Below are 24,934 nucleotides of genomic sequence, written 5' to 3' on the forward strand. Positions count from 1 at the left end.
CAGGACTGCAAAATCGCAAGATCTGATTTTTTGCGCGTGTTGATGAATTCAATTCTGTCTGCTTCGCTCTTTGAAAGTAACCATCACTTACGTGCCTTTTGCTTTGCTCAGATAGCCTTCTTAAACTAGGCGTTGAACAAAGATTTATCTTTAATGAATACCTGGATGCGCTTTGATGTGATATGTTTGTCAACTAGTCAACTATGACCTGCTGGCCCTTCATGGGGCATCTAGAAGACTGTTGGAAAAGGGAAGTACAGGAAAAGATATATGTATCTTAACCGACAATCAAGCATGCCTAAAGGCTGTTCAGAACGTAAAGAACTGGCAAAATAGAGAATTGGAATTCTAAAAAGCCCTGAATAGCTTGACATCCAAAGGAAACCAAATTAAACTGATGTTAGTCCTAGGGCACTCAGGAACAAAAGCTAAAAGGTAAGATGGTGATATGGTAGATAAAGCAGCTGAGGCTGGGACCTTACTAAGATATTATGGTCTAGTACCTTTCATCCTAATTTCTCAGAGTTTCTGAAAGGCGGCAGTGAGGGGTTGGAGCAATAAGAGAGTGGAGAAAAATTGGTATAGGAAGGAGGGATCTATGGAAACGAATGAATTACTCCTGAAGTTCAACCCCACCCTAACTAAACATTTTTTTTTACTGAAAAGGTCCGAGATGAGAATGGTTGCAGCGCCCATAATAGGAACTGAAAATTTTGGGAAACATCTTTCTCCAAATAGAAGGGGTGAATCCCCATTATGCCTTAAATGCGAAATGGCCACAGTGGAAAAAAGAAGGCATCTGAAAGAAGAATCTCCAGCTAGGATAAGATACCGGCTTGAGATATTTCATAATGTTATTGTTAAGCTGGTGAAAAGAGTACGAGAAGGAGAGGTTTGGCAGCTGGCAAGGTATATGGTAAGAGTGGGGAGGCCGAACCCGACGTTTGTCGCCAGAACCATAAATAGAGCATAGTTTTTGGGATGTAGAGGCAATTGACCTTGAAGGCCTGAGCTTCGACCCACTGAGAGTGGGTGCACCCCTCCTAATAATAGAAATGGTCTGTTGGTACTTCACTTCAGCTTTCTCTGGGCCTTTAAGAAGGAAGGCTTTCCACTGCTGAGAACAAGGATTTTTTCTCAAACCGTTCAAATCATCCTTTTTTGCATTGCCAGATTGTTCGCTCATGCTTTATTGGAGGTGGAATACGAAGGTTTCCACGTGCAATGACGGCAATGTGTTCATTTCTAGAAGCATGAGTGTCTACCTTAAAGGACTGAGGTGATGTGCAAGGAAGAAGTCAAGGACGGAGGATTCGTTTGGACCGTTATTCGAGTCGAAATCTACAAGTTGTTTCAGCCCGTATGACAGAGATGGATCATACAAGTCCGACCCTTCCTTTTCAGTATTTTTGCTGCGAAGCCAAAAGCTATAATGGACGTTGATATCTCCATGAAGGATAATAGCAGACTTAGCCTACTTGCCCCAAACGTATTCTAGGGAGGCTTCAAGGTAGCCGGTAATCTGGATGTTTGGTGGGTTTCACAGGGTAGCAACAATCACGGACTTATTTGGGAAGGCTACCCTAACCCAGGGAGCTAATTCGCTTCTGAATCCGGTATATTTAGGCATAAATATGGTGTATGACTCTGTAGATAAACAGTAACCCTTCTTCCTCCGTATTTAGGACCCTCACTATGTTCACGATCTCGGATAAGGAACGTATATCGCTACATGACGACCTCACTACTCTCTATTTAATGGTTGAGATTGATTTAAGTGATGCAAAAAGTAGATGGTTTGACCGAGTTCACTAAATATAAGAACTGGTCAAACTTAGATCTTAGACCACGTACATTGCAGTGGAGAGCCGTAAAGAGGTCCTTGTGGTTGGTCATTGGACGTGCTACAGGTCGTCTACAAAAAGACTGTTTGGTCCGAGGCTTTCCATTATTGTCAATTATAACCAGGTAAAAGAAGCTTTGCCGGGTAGTTAGCCGGACAAAACCTATATATCAAATGTCATGCATCGTTAGACGGGGAACGGTGGCAACTGCCAATGGCAATGCAATGATACTGGTCAATTATAGTAAGTCTGTCAAAAAAGTATTTCATCATAGTTGAAGCAACAGCTGGCGCCTTGTAAATAGCAAATGACAGGCAAATAAAAGTTTATATTGAAAATATTGATGGGAATTCAAAAAAGAGCTTGAAAACCGTACAAATTGGCAATGAATTGGATCGGAAAAAGCTCCACTGTCGAAATTCTTCGCAGAAGATTTTTAGTCACTGCTATTAAAAACCCGACAAATTCCTATTTTAGCCTGTACATCCCTGTTATGTCATTTTGTATATATGGTGTCCCATTGATGGCTAAGTGGTTGTAATTACTTAGCCGGAGGTTTACAATATCCTTCCTTGAATACTCCCTCTATCAACCCCTTAGTAAGACGAAATTATAATAGCGTTTTGAGAAAAATAACCAAGCAAAAAGAAAATCGTTTAAGGTATATCTCCCCAACGAAACAAGTAGTTTGTGGCAAACCTAGTACTTTAACTTACACCAAAATAAAAAGATGCTTATATTCCTAGGTTAAAGAAACCTAGATAGACAAAACTGTACAACATGTCATCAAAATAATTATTCGAGTAATGCATTGAATTTAGGTTTATTCTTATTGGAAGTTTTTAGTATAAATAAATTTCAATATTAAAAAAAAGGGCAAACGGTGCAAACGGTGCCTTATTCACTAAGGATTGAGTCTCTTCTTGGTATAGCCTTGGAGATTGAGTGTCGCTGTAAATACTCTGTAACATTTTGTTTTGTCACATATTAGTTATTAGTTAGTTTATTTTAATATCTTAAAATTCTTATTTCAATACGAAGATTATGCAAGATTAGACTTATATTACAGGTTATAAATCTCTTTTGAATTTTTTTTTTAAAACGATATAATTAAAAACTAAAAACCATAATTCTTTCAAAATAAATCCTTTGCTCTTTTTTAACTCCTGTGTTTTTTAACCTTATCTCAAGTATTAGGTATGGGTTATTTCTGGCACTTCTTCTGATACACATTAATCTTCTTTTATTTATTTATTATCCAACAGAGTTTGATGTCCGCACGCTACACGCTACTCTAACTCTTGTTAATTCTCCAGATCCTGTTTAAACCCGTTTAAACCAGCTTTGCGTCTCACTTTCAAGACTATTAGACTATCTGTCTTGGTGTTTTCTCCAATTAGCCATGGCTTGATGCCAGCAACTTGATTTTGATTCAAAAATCTTCAGACTCGGTCCAACACGGCCATTTTAAAAGGGAATAAAAGTTTTCTTTAGGATCATGGTTGATGGTTCTTTGATGGAATCCAATTTTCAAATCAATAGCTTTTACGAAATTCAACCGATATTTACACAAGCTAAAATTCGCAGAGTTTTGTTTCAATAAAATAAACTGAAACTTGTTGAATGCGAAAAAATTCAAAAGTATATTCGTTGATAGAAAGACAACCACCCAATACCTTGTTTCTCTAATCGACTACACTGAGAAAATCATCAAAAACCCTAATTCCTGGCAAAAGTTAATTTTAATTGACCATCAAAAATCATTTGACCTTAACCACCATAAATTAGTTGAGAAACTCGCCAGTGAATTTAATATTTATTCGTTCGTTGTTAAATTAAATAAAAAAAAACAAGTTTTTTAAACTGAAAGTAAGGAGTGACATTACAACTTAAAACGAACAGAAATGATTCCGTATATAAAAGGCGCTGTCCCCTTCTCACGCCTCGCTCTTTCCGCTAAAGTTTTTTATTGTTTTAAAAAATAAAGTTGTGAGACAGAGTCAAACTTTAGCGTAAAGAGCGAGGCGTTGAGGAGGGGACACCCCCTTTCATATACGGAATAATTTCTGTTCGTTTTAAGTTTTAATGTCGCTCCTTACTTTCAGTTTAAAAAACTTGTTTTTATATTTAATTTCTGATCGTTTTTTAGTTAATGCAGCTTTTATTTTGGCTCACCGTCGTTGAATAAATAAACAAAATTTGCATAAAAATTTTACTTTTCTTTTGCTAAATGGCTGTCTCTAAATTCGGCTCTGACGTAATTTACAAATTAACTTACGTAACGAACTTCTATATTCGTATATTTTTCTTCTGGCAAAAAATACAAAGTTGCAGATTTTTGCAGATATGAGCTTGAAAACTATGTAATAGGGATTTCTGATACGCTGAATCTGACGGAGTGATTTTCATTAAAATTCTTTCACTTGTAGGGGATTTTCCCCCCTTAATAAAAAATCAGGTAAATTTTCTCAGGCTCGTAGCCTTTGATGAGTAATACTAAACTTAATAAAATTTATATATTTAGAATCAGCATTATAAGCCCGTTCTTTTGACCTATTTATTGACATCAAAATTCCGTTTTTAAATGTTTCGATTACTATTCAGCCGTATCGCTTGTTTTTTTATATTGTGTTTTTTTATTACGTATATGTTATTACGTATATGAGGGGGTTCTCCCCTTAGTCAATACCAAGCTCTTTACGTTAAAAGTTAAAAAAATTAATTCCTAAACCCCTGAATCACAAAGGCCGTTTAATTAGAATAGATAGCTTTTTTGAAAGTACTAAAAAAACTGTAGCGTTAAGAGCGAGGTATTGGCTTGGGGGAAAACCCCCTCATATACGTAATAATTTCTGTTCGTTTTAAGTTCTAATGTTTGTTCTTACTTTCAGTTGAAAAAACTTGTTTTTTTATTTAATTTCTGATCGTTTTTTAAATAATGCTTGGAAATCCGGCGCCCCCTTCATAGAAATGTCCCTTACCCCAAAGATACATCCTCCATAGAAAGATTCTCCCGAGTAACCCCTCTTCCAGCCCCCCCCCCAGAAAAAAAATCCTTCCTGAAAATGTCTGTATACTTCCCAATAACCAATACAATATGAAGCAATGGGCAAAGTTCATAACTTGCAGCCTTTCCCCTGGGAACTGTGGGGGATTAAGTCATCCTAAAAGACATATTTATTAGATTTTCGACTATGCTGAACAAAATGGCTATCTCAAAATTTTAATTGGAAGACTCTAGTTGCCCTCTATTTTTTGGGTCAGTTAAAAAGGGCACTAGAACTTTTAATTTCCGTTCCAATGAGCCCTCCTACGATATTCTAGGACCACTGGGTCAATACGATTATCCTGGGTAAAAGAAAAAAAAAATAAACGCGCATCCGTGATCTTTCTTCCGGCAAAAATGGGAAATTCCAAATTTTGTAGATAGGAGCTTGAAACCTCTACAGTAGGGTTCTCTGATACGCTGAATATGACGGTGTGATTTTCATTAAGCTTCTATAACTTTTAGGAGGTCTTTCCCCCTTTTTTCGAAAATCAGCCAAATTTTCTCAGGCGCGTAACTTTTGATGGGTGAGATTAAACTTGATGAAACTTATATATTTGAAATCAGAATTAAAATTTGATTCTTTTGATGTATCTATTGGTATCAAAATTCCGTTTTTTAGAGTTTCGGTTACCATTGAGCCGGGTCGCTCCTTGCTTACAGTTCGTTACCACGAACTGTTTGATTGGTTGCCTGCTTCTTATCAAATAGATCGCAGGTAGTCAAATACCTGACTCATTGTTCCAATCATATCCCTGTCCATAACAGAATACCCAAAGATACACTCCTAGGTCCCCTCCTCTTTTCAGTTATGATTCACTAAGGAATTTCCTAACAGATGGAAAAATTTTTTAAACCTAACGTGGGTTGAAACTTGCTTCAGAAATTTAATAAGCAGCCCTATGAGCATCCTCGATGAAATTGGAGATGGTACCTCGGATCTAGACATGAGAGTAAGCCTCTCTAAGGCCCTTGCAATGTCTATATATTTCCTTAACTCCTCGCTTCATTTTCTTAATCCTATGCCATTTGAAATTTCTCCGTACTTCTTTAAATTACCCTCCTTAAGCTCCTAAACGACTTTAGAGCCCCCCCTTTCCAGTCTGTAAGAATTTATACGTCCTTTATCCGCTCGTATCTCAAATATACTTGTACAGTTCGGCACCCTGGTCTCTCCCGTGAAGAATCAGAAGAAATTAAATCAATCCAAATAAGCGCCCCGCGAATAGTTTTCACAGAAGGTAAGGTGCCCTACTCTCCGCTTCTGAGAAAAGCTAGGTGGGAAAACCTGCAGCAGAGGAGGGTTATGTTGTGCCTTTGTTTTTCAAAAATAGTACAAGCTGTTTTGAGCCTATTTCTCTTATCTCCTACTCGTTGCTATACCTACAGATATTAAAAAAAAAACCTTTGTCCTCTTCAATACAGAAAAAATAAACAAACTATCCCACTAGTTTCTCTTTTTTATTTGATGTTGGTGCTCCCCAGTTTTTTGTGTTTTTTCATTTGTTTTGACCCCCCCCCCTCTTCCTTTTTATAGTGTCCATTTAAACTTTATATATGTAAGTAGGGAGCTATCAACGACTCCGAGAGGGAGTCCATATATGGGCATAGAATACTGAGAGAAGCTTACAACATTGCCGGATAAGAAAGGTACAATTTGGTACTTTAAAGCACTATTTTCAAGGTCGATTTATTTGTTATTTCTATGTGTAATGACTCCGGGGCGAAGTTTGCACATGCGCATTAACGGGAAGAGATGTATTGATCGACTCGAGGGGAAGTGGATTTCTGAGAAATTGGTTTACATAAGCAAAGACGGTGAATTATTGATCCACGAAAGGGGAACAGGATCACGTGTCTCTTTCTAAGCCAATCATTGAGTCGGAAATATTAGCGGGACAGGATTGTAGAGAATATAAGGAAAGGATTTTTGCTATAGTTTTTATTAGTGTTTGAATAGAATTCAAAGGAGTGAGAACAGTTTGACTTTACTCATTAGGACATATTTGTGCTGATGATGAGTGGAATGTTTACCATATTAGAAGTTGATAGTGGAGTTGGTAGCAATGATACAAGACCCCCAAACATTGCGGTGGAAATCACGAGAGGATCACGGCTTTGTCTGGAATAGGATGAAGGATATGCAAGATATGTGATATCCTTGAGCAAATTTAAAATAGAGGATCATTTATGCTTCGCTGCAAAAGTTGATATAGCGCATGTGAATAGACTTCAATGTGCTTTAAGTGCATTAGTGAAGCATATCGAAGATAATAAACAGTATCGCTAAATGTACATGTGTACTATTATTGTTGTAATTATACAATAAAATTGTTTCGAAATCGAAAATGTTCCCTTTCTTTTTGTTAGAATGTTAGGCTAACGAATCATGGTCAGTCTAGAGTCAGTAGTCAGAGTGATAGGATTGAAAAATGAATAAATTCGAGAAAGAGAGAATTGGATCGAATATTGTGATTATGGAAAAACATTTGATTTTGGATGAAGATTTTCACGAGTTATCCCTTCAACAAAAGATATTCTCTCGGGGAACATTTGACAATGTAATGAAAACTGATTCTCCCCCATTGGACTATTGTGTGAAACTTTGTCGATGTCATTCAAATGCTTATACTCAATTTATCGATATATTAATTGGAACAAAGCAGTATAATATCGTGGATATATTTTTGAAAACATTGCCATAGATTCAATGTAGATGGATCTGCCTTCGAAACAGGTGGCGTCTCAGAGTTACTCCTCTCACATTCCTCCCTCTGAATTTATCGAATGAGGATGATCAGTTTCGTTTTAGCTGTGAGAGAGTTGACATCGGAAACCAAAAAAAAAATGTTCTATACATGTTCACTATGCATGTACACTCTTAGCAGTTGGACACAATGTGAGAATTATACATTTATTGATGACTATAATGAAAAGTGCAAATTATGTAATCCTTGTAAATAACATAGAGGCTATGCAGTACAAATTAAAGGATGTATATTATGTCTTGAAGAGATTTGTGACTCTCACCCTAAAGGACATCTGTGCTCCAATTGTCACTATGACAAATGTGATCAGTGGGAGAATACTTACCCCGCTATGATTGGAAAGAATCCCAAACGTAATTTTAGATTATTTCTACGAGATTGGTATCGTCGTGGATTTAAATTATTCTGGGAGGAAGAATCTGGTCTACGATTCAACTGTTGGGATAACAAGACAATTTGGTTTCTACGTCATCGTTGTGACGACACTGCTTATTATAACTATAACTATACACCAAGTGATTTTTATTTGGCAGTTACTGAATGTGATTCACCATTTGAAAACACTGTATGTGAAATTGCTTCAAATAGACAGATTGAAACTCTTGAATTTCATAATATGAATGCAAATAGTATTATTTACTATACAAAGAGATATGACAAGAGTGAAGTTACATTATACTGTAGAAAATGTAACCCTGACTTTGCAGCCAATCAAGATCAATATACAGTGAATCCAAATGATTTACCAGCATTAGTGGTTCACGACAGTTGCCTATACGTTGAAGAAGAAGAAGAAATCTAAAGGGAAGTTTTAAAGACATTGTTGTATATACATTTTTCATTTATTAATAAACAAATTCGCATACATTTTTTAAGCACTTTACTCGTAGGGCACCGAAATCAATATTATACAGATCTGAGAGTATATTTTCCATCATAAAGTCGTTCAGACATGGATTGTCTACATAAATGTTGAGAAACCGCTTGTAAGTATAGCCGCGACATCGGAACACAAAATATAGTAGTGCATGGAAGCCACAGCTTTTAGTCGTCAGATCCTGCACTCTTCCGATTTTGAATAATAGCTTTCCCACTGCTCTCAATATAGTTGCAGATGTGTGGAGTGTATAATGCATAGGGTAGACCAAGAGGATCAAAAAATTCAATCGTCTTCATTGTTTGAAAGATGCACAACCAATGACCCGTGTGCACAGTCGACGGACTGCTATTAAGAATAATAAGGGTATTATTGACACTTTGAATTTTTCCAAGAAAATCCAAGGACAGACAATAGGATTTATATTTGGCCGTGTAGGGGTCAATATTAAGTACATTGATTATTTGACTGGTGTTCATGGTGCCAAGTCTAGTAGAACACTGCCTTCGGGAGTGATTTCCCAATAGGTTTCATAAGGGGAAGTACCAAACGATTTTAGGAAAACCTTAATTAAGCAACTTTATAAGAAAGGTGATAAAAGTGAGTGTGGTAATTATCGAGGCATTAGTCTGCTCTCTGTAGGTAGCAAATTGCTTAGTAATATGATACTTTTTAGACTGAGAGATGCCGTAGACAAAGTTTTAAGAGAAGAGCTGTGCGGTTTTAGAAAAGGTAGAGGATGTGTTGACCAAATTTTAACTCTTAGGCTAATAATTGAGAATTGCCTAGGTTTTCAAACACCTTTGGTCCTCAGTTTTATAGATTATGAGCAAGCGTTCGATTCAGTTGATAGAGGAGCTTTAGTAAAGGTTTTATCCTTGTATGGTATACCAGACAAATACATTAGAGTGATTAGTGCTATGTACGAGAATAACACTGCTGTGGTTAAGGTAGGAATTGAGGTTAACAGCTGGTCTAGTATTAAATCAGGAGTTAAGCAGTGTTGTGTTCTATCCCCCTTTATTTGGATTATTTTGATGGACTTTGTTTTAAGGAGCACAGGAAAGGCAATGGGAGACCACGGAATCAAATGGGGAGGGAAAACTCTCCTGGACTTGGATTATGCTGATGATTTAAGCATCCTAGATGAAAGTGTGAGCAAAATGAATGAAGTTTTAGAGGTTTTGCGAGCTCAGGGTGCTAGTATTGGTTTGAAAATTAATGTTAGGAAGACTAAGTCACTAAGGCTAGGAATAAGTGAAGATGAAAAGGTGACGTTGGGTAATGAAAAGATTGATCAGGTGGGAAGCTTCACTTACCTTGGTAGTATTATAAGTAAAGATGGTGGGAGCAGTGAAGATGTTAAAAATAGAATAGCCAAGGCTCAGGGTGTTTTTTCACAGTTAAAAAAAGTATGGAAGAATAGGAAGATAAGTCTGCAAACCAAGATTAGAATATTAGAAGCTACAGTGATGACAGTGGTCCAATATGGCTCTGAAGCATGGACGCTCCGAAAAGCAGATGAAGATTTGCTAGATGTTTTCCAGAGATATTGCTTAAGAATTGTTCTGGGTACCCGGCTGACTGACCGTATTTCAATCAATAGGCTATACGAAAAATGTAGTTCAATACCGCTTTCTAGGTCTATAATGAAAGAAAGGTTGAGGTGGTTAGGGCAGGTTGTGCGGATGAAGGATGAGAGATTGCCGAAGATTTTTTTTTTTGGTCAACCATCCAGGGCTAAACGGAAAGCAGGTCGTCCCCGTCTGGGGTGGGAGGACGTCATAAAGAAAGATTTAAAGGAAATGGGAACTTCGTGGGCGGCTTTAAAAAGGGAGGCTTTGAATAGATTGGGGTGGAGGAGGAGCGTGCGTAGCTGTGGTGGCCTCAGGCGGCTTGGTGCTGCGATGATTTGTTAGTAGTAGTAGTAGTAGTATTTATCAAAAGATAGATTGTAGAGTGGGATGCCACTTACTTTGCAGACATGAGATGAAAGTCCAAACATCTCAAATTTATGTGGGCATCCAGTCCATGATCCTATTGCACTGGCGCTTTTTACAAAGGCCAACGCAATTTTCGACAGGATTTTGCGATTAATAAAGAATGAATTCGTAACGGTGCGTGACACTACTGAAATATGAAGCTGATTGTATGAGGAACAAGTATTAGAATATTATTTCCATTGACTCTCAGTTTTTCAACAGCGAAAGCAACAGAACTCATGACCTGTTGTTTGCGTACATGAAGTATTGCCGAGGTGAGGGAGAGACTTACATCTGGATTGGCAGCAAGTTCTTTTTTCAATATGAAATTGGAGGGTGCAAGCGTCAGTTTTATATCCACTTTAACATTGGGCGGCAGCCATTGGGGTATATTAAATATTTCATGATATATATTTTCCAACTAGATGTAATTCACTAGTTGTAGCATTTTTAAGAGCATCTGCACGATCAGTATTAGTAATATATTCATATCCATTGGAGATGCGTCTCAATTCCTTGTATAACATAGGTATCATCAGCATGAATTGCATATAGCTTGTATAATTTGAGAGATTATTGCTTGTGCTCACCAGCGTGCCATTGATGTAGACAATTATTTGACGAAATAAATTATGTAATACAAAATTTTCATAGAATATTCCATTGACCCAAAATGGCATTATATTATCGGATTTCCGGACTTTCATTTGTAAATCTATAAATGTTGGACATGTCCATAAAGTAGTCTTCATCGGAATAAATTTGAAAGTGGATATTATCGGAGAGGGGTTGTTGAGGATAAAATTGTTCATAGTATCCATGCTTGACACTCGCATCAACATTTTCAGCATTGAATAGATTCAATGAGGCGGTGATTGAAGGTTGAGAATCCTTATGCGGTAGATAGGACATTTTAGGAGAAGAAATCAAGTTTCGATCTAACAATTTTCTTCCTGGGGCTTCTGTTTACAGCACGTGACGTCTTTTTCCTTCTTTTCTTTGACAAGAGGGATGATGTTTTTCGTTTCCGACCAAAGTGGAGACTGATGAGTGATGCGTTGTTTCTCGACCTTTTTAAGCCTTTACCATTTTGTTTTAATTTCTCGCCAAGGGTTCGCACACTAGACCTAAGATTTTCCAAAGCACTTTTTTTTTAAATCCTTGCCAGAGCCCCAATCGTATAGTGTAGAGGAGGCAAAATCTGTCGCAGCCGGTACAAGATATTTTCTAGCCAGTGGTAATGAAGAGCGAAACAGCTTAGCAAACCAACTGCCAAGACCGTAGCCAGACATTGACGAGCGTCCTTTGTAGCAGTCCATTCCATTGCCCAGTTGTCTCGGGCCAAGAGTATTAATATAGCAGTCAATATCAGGACAAGTGAATACCACTTTTTTATTAGACATCTTGCTTTTGAACGATGGGTCGAAAATGGCATGTAATCACAGCCAAACCCTTTGAAATTGCTATGGGATCACCCAATTTGGTTCTTAGTGTTAACTGACAGAGTTACGACTAGGAAGTTTTTACGGGACTATACTGAAGATGCTTTATATTGTAGTGGTGAATATGTTTTTGATTGGTTTTTTGTTCAAGAACTCGTCGGAGGGGGACATTTGAATTACCAGCCCGAGATGTTTCCACAAATGAAGCGTAGAGAAATATACAGGTGTCCGTGGAGATGGCAGGTGGGTAGTCAGCGAATATGAACTTAGTGTTTCCGGCACTTTTACCATTGATTATATTGAGCTTAAAGCCAAGAACATCCTTTAGGTTATCATTGAGAATAATCTTGTCATTGGAAATAGATGAACTAATTTAGATCTTGCCCTCTTCCTTTGAATAGTTGAAATGAAAAGCCCCCTTCTTACGAGTGGAAATTCTTTTATTGATAGAAAGACATGAATCATTCATACAGGTGAGTTCCTCGTAGGGTAATTCAATATATGGATAATCCATCCAATTGATTTTTTGAATTTGTTCTTGATCACCTGATGGTGGCGGCGGCCAATCATGGGGTCAAATTTTTATTTCATATTTACGATCCTTTCTCAGGATGTCATAGGTATTTTTGAGAATACAGTCGACAATAGCCACTTCATACTTTCCGTCGTCGAATTTGATGGTGGGGGAGAGTTTTGTCCAAAAGTAACTTGTTCTATTCAAGTCATTGTAGAGGGGATCGGAAACATTGTACATGAAAGTCACATAGAAATCATTGGGCATTGTCAATTTCTTCAGCACTGACCCAAGAATCAAAATCTGAGTTGTATCCTAGCCAGCGAACAAGCAACTGTCTCTTGCCATGGTGTGTACGACTCTTTAATATCTTTTCAATTTGATAGATTTCACTAGTGTTTCTAACTTTTTGCAGTTCATGGCAATATTCTCATCGTTAATGAATTTGCTTAGATTGTCTTCAAAATGTTCGATTGGGGAGAGGACAAGTTCAAACGGTGTCAATTTATAGGGTTTAGACTTCTAGAGAAAACTTTTTACAAGTCCTGAAATTATCGGCAGTAAAAGTGTGTAGAAGCTGCCACTCGCCTGAAGGAGTCGTGGTCGTTTTAAATTTTTTCACTTTTTTTTTCAAAAACAGGCACGTAAACTGGTAAGATGTTGGTTTGTGTGTTGTATAAAACCATCTGGCAGTTGAACATTGCCCTCAGTTAAATTTAAAAAAAGTTCAGATATTAGATTAATGAAATCATTGTCGACCCCATGTTTGAGTATATCCTTCCTAAGCAACGGTTTTGAAGTGCTTAAAACGGAAAACAGATGCCGTTGTTCGTGTAGTTTCTTCAGTGTCATAATGGCAACTAATAGTGTTTTCTACTGTTCACCGGAAGATATACTGTAATTTCATTGTCGAAAATGTCGGTGACTACACGAAGATCCTCGGGCGTGCTCTTATTAATATCAAGCAAATTCTACCCTTTGGGCTTGCTAGTCGCCTGTGTGTATGATGACAACCTAATTTTCGGGGGGCGAGGTTTTATGTGCTTTTTGTGTTTTTGGAACTCGATGTAATCACGCGTAACTCGATAGATAATATAGACGGTGCAATTCAATGCAAGGGTTCGCATGCATTTGCTCTGATGAAACAGATTGTGTAGAACCAGAGTAACGGAAATGTGTTCATGATGGGAGCGAACAGTGAACAGTTGTAGCTTTTCCTGTGAGAACTGTTCAATGGTTTCAGCCAAATCATCAATAATAAGCCTCGAGTTCGGTTCAATACTATTGAAAACATCGAGTCCCTGTATGAATTGTAGTAGTATGGATGTTTCAAGAGCTTTTATTTTATCTTGGGACTCCTGCCAAATACTACAGCAATAGTAGATTTTTTTCGGCTTTTCCAAAAAACTTTTATTACAATTTTGAATTATTCTAGCTAAAAGTGTTGTTTTCCCCGACATTGAGGGACCACACAGAAACGATCTGAAGGGTGTTTTAAATTGATACATGCTGTTGGGGACAACAGTCGGACTATGACTAACTGTAAATCATATGTGCTCAATGAATAAGTAGTAATTTTCCCCATAGATCTATCTATTCAAGAACAACAAAACAATATTTCATGGCAACATTTATTACAGCAATATGATAACAAATATTTGCAGTCAACATGAACTGCAACGATAAAAATAACACTTGTTCAACATGACACTTGGTCAAAATGAAAACTCTATTTGTTTAACGTGAACTGCAATGATAACACTTTATAAATAAGCACTTATTGTCTTTAAACACTTTTTTATGCAAAACTTTATGTACAATAAAAAACACTTTTTGTCCATCATCAACACTTTTCTGTACAACATCTTTGTACAACACTTTTTGTACAACAGAAAATACACACACGGGAACTAGTAGCACAGTAGCACATTACGGTGAATTTAAAGTGGGAGCCACGGTGGGGACCGGGCAGCGCCACTGGGCCCGAGAAGCGCTGTGGGAAACGTCGTGGGAAGCACCGCAATGGTCTCTAATCATAAAAAAAAAACAGCATGGCTGATTTGAACACTTTGAAAATAAGCTATTTTTTTTAACAAAATCAAATTACAGCCTTCCATGTAAAAGCGACGTTTTAGTTCGTAAATATCTCATATTAAGTTGGAAATTGACTGCTTTCAGAATATCGATAGTTGTGGGGGGAACAGTGAATTAACCAAATGCTACTATGTGCATACTGCTACTACTACTAAGCGCTGACTTTAAATAATCCAAATTTTAACTGTAGGGATGATTTGAAAACTTTGAAAATAAGCTATTTTTTCATTTGTAGGTTGTCCTGGTTCCATACTCGCCATCTCCCCCCTGCTCGTCAGTAGGAGAAGGAGAGGAGGCACACGTGGAGTCCCCCAACAATTTAACATGGGACGATAGCATTGAAGTACCTTTTAATATTGACGAGTTTTTAGATGATTTTCTTTTTAATTTATATAATAGCATAGTTGAACTGGGGGACTTACCTTTGATAATTCCTAATACTTTGAAGCTTTTAGTGTATTTTACCCGGTAATTAACTGGGAACCCACCAACCTCCGATACCACAACGACTCCACTTCGAACAACTGAAGTGTAGCATTCGCCAGATATTGTTGAACACGTTGGGGGAGGGGGAAATATCCACGAGGGGGAGGGGGGTACAACTCTCCCCGATTTTCAATTGTCGAATATAATTTTAAATAATATAGTTGTTTTCACTGCAATGTTCGGGGACCCCTTTAATTCACTTATGGGGGGAAAATTTGTTTCTTACCCTATAGAAATTGTGCTTGCAAATATAGACAAAATTCGTGCACTTCTGTAGAATCCTATTCAGTTGTGGGGGAGGGATTAAATTAAGGTTTCTATTGTTTTAAATGTGTTTTATTTGAATGAGGGGAAAAGTGAAGTTTACTATCATTATGTAAAGTCCAATATGCGGTTGGTTTATTCAAATTTAGAAAATTTTGAGGGAGCTTTCACGGATTGGGTCGATCAAATTATAACGCATCTCGAGAACTTTAAAGAAAATGGTAGTGGCTCTCTAGTTCTTTTTGTTGAAAATTTAAGTGTTAATATTTGTAAATTTAAGAAAGATTTTATTTTAAGAGGGGGGCAGGTGGGGGGTATGAAAGGGATACTATTTTATAATATAATCCAGATCTGGTAGGTTGTCGCGGTGTCCAGCGGATCTGTTTTGAAACAGGTCAAAAGTGTTTCAGATATGCTTTCCTCATATCAGCATACGAGCCTCTAGCTCGGGACGCTAGCAAGACGAATTTAGACAACTGGGCTACACATGGGAAGGAAGCGTCCCATTTCCCAGTTGCAGTTTTTTCTTGCTTAGAGGGGAAATATGCAGTAACGCTACGTTACATTGACATTTTTGAAACTGCTATTATCAACATAAATATTGGTGTTACTTTGGCATAATTCGAAACAGAATTTGAAGACGGGGCTCATTCTAAAAAAAGGAGGGTGGTCTTACCCGTAAGGGGCCCGTCAAGTGATTTGGTCAGACACTGGGTTTGGTTGTTATACACACTACCTAATGACACTGCCCATTCAAATGGCCATTTTAACCCGATTACCGAGAGCAGTAGAGTTCAGGGGGAGGGTAAGACTAGGGGGACTCGTTTCTACTGTCCAACATGCCTCTCTAGATTTTGGACTCAATTAAAGTTACAAAATCACATGAGGCATTGTAGCCGACATGGCTACCAGACAGTGGAAACGGTTTCGGGGGAGAGGGCAATTCTACGTTTCAAAAATTTCCAGAACACCCTTCTCCAGTGCGACAAAATATCTTTGGACTGTGAAGCTAAGCTTGTGGATGTGAACGACCCACAATATCCAAACCAAGTCAAAGAACATCTGGCCATTGCAGTGTCATATGCCCACGCGCAAAAAGATAGTTCTAACACCATGCGGTTGTTAGAAATAGTTGAAACATTGGATGAGGGGGAGTGCATGGTCAAGGCACTGACTAAACTGATTGGCACGGCTAATGGTGCTATTTCTCGTTTGAGAAATACCCATTATCCAATGGTGTTGTCTGCAGAGGATCGTCTCGCGATTAAAAATCAAAAAATATGTTGGGTTTGTAAGGGAGAGTTTGCATAATCACTTAGGGCAGGAACTATCCTCAGGAGGTAGTAAGTCTAGAGGGGTAATACATCAATCGCGTACTTTCTATGTTAGCCAGCAGTTTTTATCACCGCCTTTATTCACAATTAAAATAATTACTTAAAATATATTTTAAAGTAACTGTCAGTTAGGTATAGGGAGGGAGGGGGAGTAGATTGTCCATGGTTATATAGTTCATTTACCTATAACATTAGTCCCAAATCAGCTGAGAAGTTGCTGCTTTTCGAGCTGAATTGGCAGGCTGTGGATAATTAACGTACGTGTTGGAATAAAATTATGCTTTTCTATTCTTTTATATTTTTTCCCAAAGCATTCAGTCAATTGATTAAAGTTAACAAACGCGAAAAGTTCCATAATTTTCTTGCTTAAACAGCACTTTCCAGACAGTGAAATGTATGACCTGTTGACCTGCAAAGGTATATACACATACGACTATTACTGTTCTGGCGCACGTTTAAGTGAGGAGAAACTACCTCCAATTGAAGCTTTTTACAATTCACTGACCAACAGCGAATGCACAGCCGAGGAGTATGAGTTTGCCAAGAAGGTGTGGTCCAAGGGGGATTGTAAAAATGGGTGGGACTATTGTAGACTGTACTTGGCTAGTGACGTTCTAACTTTGTTGGATATAGTCTGTAAAAACACAGACCATATCTATTCAGAGTTCGGGTTATATATAGGATTTTATTTTTCTAAGCCCCATTTTGTGAAGGATTTAATTTTAAAAATTAGCAGGGAGGAAATAGGCATAATCACCGACGTAGATCAGCACCTTTTTGTAGAGCGTTGAATGCGGGGAGGTGACGATGTTTCGTGAGATCGCAGCTGATCTACTGCTCCGAACTAACAAAGCAGAGTTGTAAACCCATCTTCAGTTTTCCTGGAAATGAATTCAATGTACTCCTCGGCAATGTCGAGCAACTTCTTGCCAGGTTAAACATTTCCAGAGTCTCAGAATCCATGAGAGATCCGCGAGATTACAACCATCGAGGACAATGGGCCACAAGGATGGTTCTTTGAAGTTGACGGTCACATTCCGCTGGCGCTTCACGACTCAGTCAAAGATTTTGTCTTTCCCTGTATCAATCGGCCCGTGAGCAAGGACTCTCTGAGCCCCTACAATCGTTCATTGGTTGAGGATATGGGGATGCACTGGACTCCCTCCAAACAGAAAATGATTGCTTATTTGGACAATAAATATATTATCGTTGTTCACCTTGTGCTTTTGAACTGTTTGTTTAGCATCGTTTTCAAGATCACTAAAATACCTTTGTTCCTAATTTTAAATCAGCGACACTAATTGAAAACGTTTATCGACACCTTTGTAGATAAACGTTCTAGGTCCACCTCACATTTGGTGACTTATTTGTACTAGCTCATTCTAAAGTCAGCGTTTGGTAATATGTGTGAGATTGTACGTAATAGATCGTACTTTGATGATGTGAATGGCCCACGAGAGGGGGTAAAAATGATTACCAATCCTAATTGTACCTCATTCACGAACCAAAAGGCCGGCATTGTCCGCCAACACATATATAGGCAACCTGAAGTATTGAACAAAACACTTACAATCATTTGGTATGTCCAATGCAACTACGACAAGCTCCTGTTATTATTTTTTTACAATGTATACGAGGTGCACTGGCCACGGGAGGGGGAGGTTCAAGTTTACTATGGTGATACAGATTCTCTGCTGTTAAAGGTAAATGGGACTGAAGATTGGATTTATTGGGTGATTTGCAAAATGGGGTGCACATCAGCTCGCGGATGGATTTCACCAACTGGAATCCATCTCTCTAACCCAAGTTGGTGAAACGACAAGCCCCCAGCGAACTATTAATGTTAAAATAAGAGACGGGGAGTGTTTTGAGATCCTGGGGTGTGGGCCAGGGCCCCAATGTCTCTTGCTTTGAAACTCAGTGTGGGGAGGGAAAGAAGTCGGGTAATGGGGTGCCAACACATTTTGTAAAAAGCACTTTCAACATGAGCGTTTACAGAGACTGTGTAGAAAGTAGCCTAGTGCCGAGAGCACAAGTGCTTGCAATTCGCTCTCTACAGTATAGAAATTATACTGTGAGAGTGGAAAAGAATGCAATATCGTGTATATCCGACAAAGTCTATGTGCTCGAGAATGGTGTGACTGTCCTACCCCATGGCCACTACCGTATTTAACATCGAATTGAATGCGTAGACTATCGCAATCAACTTGGTCTGGATAAATTAACCTAATCTGACTAACCTCCACCCCAACCTGTTCATAAATTAACTAATCCCAATCTCACTACCTTAACCTAACCACTGACCCAACTAACCCATCCGCTAACCTGTAGCAGCCGCAGTGACGACAACTATTGTTTTTCGCCACGCGGTTCCCGGGGAGGGGGGGTCCTTCCCGCGGCCGCCCAGGGTGGGGGTGGGGGTGTCCTACCCGTAGCCGGCCGGTCTTCGGCCTCAAGGTCCCCCGGGGTGGGGGGACCCCACCTTTAAATTAACCAGACTCATGTTGAACTGGGCTGCTAGTTTCCTGAGTATATTTTGTTGTACAACAAGTTTTGTATAGAAAAGTGTTGTACAAAAAAGTGTTGCAAAGAAAAGAGTTTAAAGACAATAAGTGTTTATTATAAAGTGTTATCATTGCAGTTCATGTTGAACAAATAGAGTTTTCATGTTGACCAAGTGTCAAGTTGAACAAATGTTATTTTTATCATTGCAGTTCACGTTGACTGCAAATATTTGCTATCATATTGCTGTAATAAATGTTGCCATGAAATATTGTTTTTTGTTGTTCTTGAATAGATAGATCTATGGGGGAAATTATTGCTACTTATTCATTGAGCACATATGATTTACAGTTAGTTATAGTCCAATTGTTGTCAGCAGCAGCATGTATAAATTTAAAATACCATTCGGATCGGGTCTGTTCTGTCCCTAAATGTCGGTCAAAACAAAGCTGTTAACTAAAATAATTCAAAAGTGCGATAAAATTTTTTTTGAGAAAAAAAAGAAAATCTAATATTTCTATATTATATTGAAGGGGTCATCTGATAAAATAAAATCTATTGACACAACCATACCACTACAATTCATACAAGGACTTGATGTTTTCAATAGAATTGAATCGAACTTGTGGTTGATTATTGATGATTTGGCTGAATCCATTGAACAGTTCTCACAGGAAATGTTACAACTGTTCACCGTTCGCTCCCACTATGAAAACATTTCCGTTACTCTGGTTCTACACAATCTGTTTCATCAGAGCAAATGTATGCGAACCCTTGCTTTGAATTGCACCGTCTATATTATCTATCGAGTCGCTCGTGTTTATATCATGTGCCAAAAACTCAAAAATCAGATATAACCTCGTCCCCCGAAATTTATGGTTTCAGCAAAAACTCATGCGCATATCAAGCCCTACGGTTACAATTTGCTGGATCTTAATCAGAGCACACCCGAGGATCTACGTGTAGTCACCGACATTTTCAACAATGAAATTACAGTATATCTTCCGGTGAACAGTAAAAAAGACTATTAGTCGCCATTATGACACTGAAGAAACTACACGAACAACGGCATTTGTTTTCCGTTTTAAGCACTTCAAAACCATGGCTTAGGAAGGCTATACTCAAACATGGGGTTGACAATGATTTCATTAATCTAATATCTGAACTTTTTTTAAATTTAACTGCGGGCATTGTACAACTGCCAGATGGTTTTACACAACACACAAACCAACATCGTCCCACTTTCCGTGTGCTGGATTTTAAAAAAAAGGTAAAAAAATTTAAAAGAAAACGGCTCCTTCAAGCGGGCGGTAGCTTTTTCACACTTTTACTACCAATAATTGCAGGACTTGTAAACAGTTTTCTCTAGTGAGAGAATGGCAAAACCCTATAAATTGACACCATTTGAACTTGTCCTCTCGCCCGTCGAACATTTTGAGGACAATCTAAGCAAATTCATTAACGATGAGAATATTGCCATGAACTGCAAAAAGTTAGAAACACTAGTGAAATTTATCAAATTGAAAAGATATTAAAGAGTCGTACACGCCATGGCAAGAAACAGTTGCTTGTTCGCTGGCTAGGATACAACTCAGATTTTGATTCTTGGGTCAGTGCTGAAGATATTGACAATGCCCAATGATTTCTTTGTAACTTTCATGTCCAATGCTTCTTATCCTCTCTACAAAGACTTGAATAGAACAATTGATTTTGGAAAAAACTCTCTCCCCCCATCAAATTTCGACGACGGAAAGTATGAAGTGGCTCTTGCCGACTAAATTCTTAAAAATACTTACAACATCCTGAGAAAGGATCGTAAAAATGAAATAAAAATTAGACCCCATGATTGGCCTCCGCCATCAACAGGTGATCAAGAAAAAATTCAAAAAATCAATTGGATGGATTATCCATACATTGAAGTATCCTATGAGAAATTCACCTGTATGAATGATATATGTCGTACTATCAATAATAGAATTTCTGCTCGTAAGAAGGGGGCTTTTCATTTCAACTATTCAAAGGAAGAGGGCAAGATCTACATTACTTTATCTATTGCCAGTGAAAAGGTTATTCTCAATGATAACCTAAAGGATGTTCTTGGCTTTAAGCTCAATATACTCAATGGTAAAAGTGCCGGAAACACTAATTTCATTTTCGCTGACTAACCACCTGCCTTCTCCACTGCCACCTGTATATTTCTCTACGCTTCATTTGTGGAAACATCTCGGGTTGGTAATTCAAATATCCCCCTCCTACGAGTTCTTGAACTAAAAACCAATCAAGAGCATATTCACCACTACAATATAAAGCATCTTCAGTATAGTCCCGTAATCACTTCCCTATTTGGAACTCTGTCAGTTAACACTAAAAACCAAATTGGGTGATCCCATAGCACTTTCAAAAGGTTTGGCTGTGATTAAATGCCATTTTTGACCCATCGTTCAAAAGCACGATGTCTAATAAAAAACTGGCATTCCCCTGTCCTGATATCGACTGCTATATTAATACTCTTGGCCCAAGACAACTGGGCAATGGTATGGACTAATACAAAAATCGCTCGTCAATGTCTGGCTATGGTCTTGGCAGTTAGTTGGATAAGCTGCTTCACTCTTCACTACCACTGGCTAGAAAATATCTTGTACCGGCTATGACAGATTTTGCATCCTCTACACTATACGATTTGAGTTCTGGCAAGGTTTTTAAAAAAAGTGCGACGGAAAAACTTAGACCCTGGGTGTATGCCCTGGTTGTGGAATTAGTAAAGTATGGTAGAAGCTTAAAAAGGTCGCGTAATAACATATCCCAAATCTGTCCTTGCTCAGGTTAGGAACATAAACCATCCCTTCTTTCAAAGAAAAGAAGGAACTAGCGAACCAGCACCGTACCCAGAAGTACCAGGAAGAAAAATTGTCAGATCGAAACTAGATTTCTTCTTCTAAAATGTCCTACCTACCGCATAAGGATTCTCAACCTTCAATCACCGCCTCATTTAATCTATTCAATGCTGAAAATGTTTATGTGAGTGTCAATCATGGATACTATGAACAATTTTATCCTCAACAACCTCTCTCCGATAATATCCACTTTCAAATTTATTCCAATGAAAACTACCTTACGGACGTATCTTCAACATTTATAGATTTGCAAATGAAAGTTCGGAAAACCGATCATACAACGCCGTTTCTGTCCGATGGACTATCCTATGAAAAATGTGTATTACATAATTTATTTCGTCAAATTAGTGTGCACATCAATGGCACGCTGGTGAGCACAAGCAATAATCTCTGAAACTATAAAAGCTATATGCAATTCATGCTGATGACACCCATGTCATACAAGGAATTGAGACGCATATCCAAAGGATATGAATATATTACTAATACTGATAGTGCAGATGCACTTAAAAATGCTACAGCTAGTGAAATACATCTAGTTGGAAAAATATATCATGGAATATTTAATATACCCCAATGGCTGCCGCTCAGTGTTAAAGTGGGTATAAAACTAACGCTTGCACCATCCAATATCATATTGAGAAAAGAACTTGCTGCCAATCCGGATGTAAGTCTCTCCCTCACCTCGGCAATACTTCATGTACGCAAACAACAGGTCATGAGTTCTGTTTCTTTGGCCGTGGAAAAACAGAGAGCCAATGTCAACAATATTAAACTACTTGTTCCTCATACAATCACCAATCAACGTCATATTGCAATGGGCTCACGCACCTTCACCGATTCATCCTTTATCAATGGTGAAATTCCGTCAAAACTAGCGTTGACATTTGTAAAGAGCGCCAGTGCAATAGGATCATGGACTGAATGCCCACATAAATTCGAGATGTTTGGACTTTCATCTCTTGTGTGCAAAGTAAACGGCATCCCACTCTACAATCTATCTTTTGATAAATCCTATAGAACATTGTATGAGTTGACCTTGCAAACCCTATACCAAGAATCCCAACTATTTGAAAACGGTATAACCGAAGATATGTTTGCTAAAACATATGGTATCATTGTACTGGATTTGTCGGGTACACAGGATATGAGTATTGTACGTACGGGGAGTGTGCGTTTAGAGTGTATATGTGCCGACCCATTGGCTGAGAGTATTGCCCTAATCTCACTAAATCAATACGAAACCTCTTGGAAAATTACTCCCGAACGCAGTGTTCTACTAGACTTGGTACCATGGACACCAGTCAAATAATCAGTGCATTTAATATGAATCCCTACATGTTTAAGTACAAATCCTATTGTCTGCCCTCAAACTATCTTTGAAAAATTTAACGTGTCAAAAATAGCTTGATTATTGTTAATAGCAGTCCGTTGACTTTGCTGACGGGTCATTGGCTGTGCATATTTTAAACAATGAAGACGACTGAATTTTTTGATCCTCTTGGGCTACCCTATTCATTCTACACACCTCACATCAGCAGCTATGTTGAGAGCAGTGGTAAAACTATTATTCAAAATCGGAAGAGGGTTCAGGATCGAACGATTAAAGGCTGCGGCTTTCACACACTACTATATTTTGTGTTCCGATGTCGCGGCTAAACTTACAAACAGTTCTCCACATTTATAGTAACGATCTCCGTCTGAATGACTTTCTAGTGGAAAATATCCTCTCAGACCTGTATAGTGTTGATTTCAATGCCCTAAGAGTAACGTGCTTAAAAAATTCTTGTGAATTTGTTTATTAATAAAATGCATATATATACAACATTGTCTTTGAATTTTCACTATAGATTTCTTCATCTTTGATGTATAGGCAACTGTCGTGAACCACTAATGCTGGTAAATCATTTGGATTCATTGTATATTGATCTTGATTGACTGCAAAGTAAGGGTCACATTTTCTACAGTACAATGTAACTTCACTCTTGTCATATCTCTTTGTATAGTCAATGATACTATTTGCATTCATATTATGAAATTCACGAGTTTCAATCTGTCTATTTGAGGCAATATCACATACAATGTTTTCAAATGGTGAATCACATTCGGTCACAGCCAAATAAAAATCACTTGGTTTATAGTTATAGTAGATGGTGTCATAACAACGATAACGTAAAAACCAAATTGTCTTGTTACCCCAAAAGTTGAATCGTAGACCAGATTCCTCTTCCAAAAATAATTTAAATCCACGACGATACCAATCTTGTAGAAATAAACTAAAATCAAGTTTGAAATTCTTCCCAATCATAGCGGGGTAAGTATTCTTCCACTGATCATATTTGTCATAGCGACAATAGGAGCATAGAGGTCCTCTAGGACGCGAGTCACACACCTCCTCAAGACATAAATTACGTCCTTTACTTTGTCATGCATAGCCTCTATATAATTTACATGGAGTATATAATCTGCACTTTTCACTATAGTTATCAATAATTGTACAATTCTCACATTGATTCCAACTGCCAAGAGTGTACATGCACATTGGACATATATAGAACATTTTTCGGTTTCCGATGTCAACTCACTCACAGCTAACACGAAACTGATCCTCTTCGTTCAATAAATTCAACGAGAGGAAAATGGGGGAGAGAGGAGTAGCTCTGTGATATTAGTTCTTTTGAATAATGGGGGGAGACCTCTACATTGAATCCAGTTGCAATGTTTTAAAAAGTATATTCACAATATGATTCTGCTTTGTTCCAATTAATATATCAATAAATTGACTATAAGAATTTTAATCACATTTTAAAAGTTTCATACAATAGTCCAATGGAGGAGAATCACTCCTCATTATATTGTCAAGTGTTCCCTGACATGAGAATATCCT

This window comes from Artemia sp. Qi Xiang Cuo, chromosome 21, assembly GCF_049724085.1.
Source record: "Artemia sp. Qi Xiang Cuo chromosome 21, ASM4972408v1, whole genome shotgun sequence".
NCBI lineage: Eukaryota > Metazoa > Arthropoda > Branchiopoda > Anostraca > Artemiidae > Artemia > Artemia sp. Qi Xiang Cuo.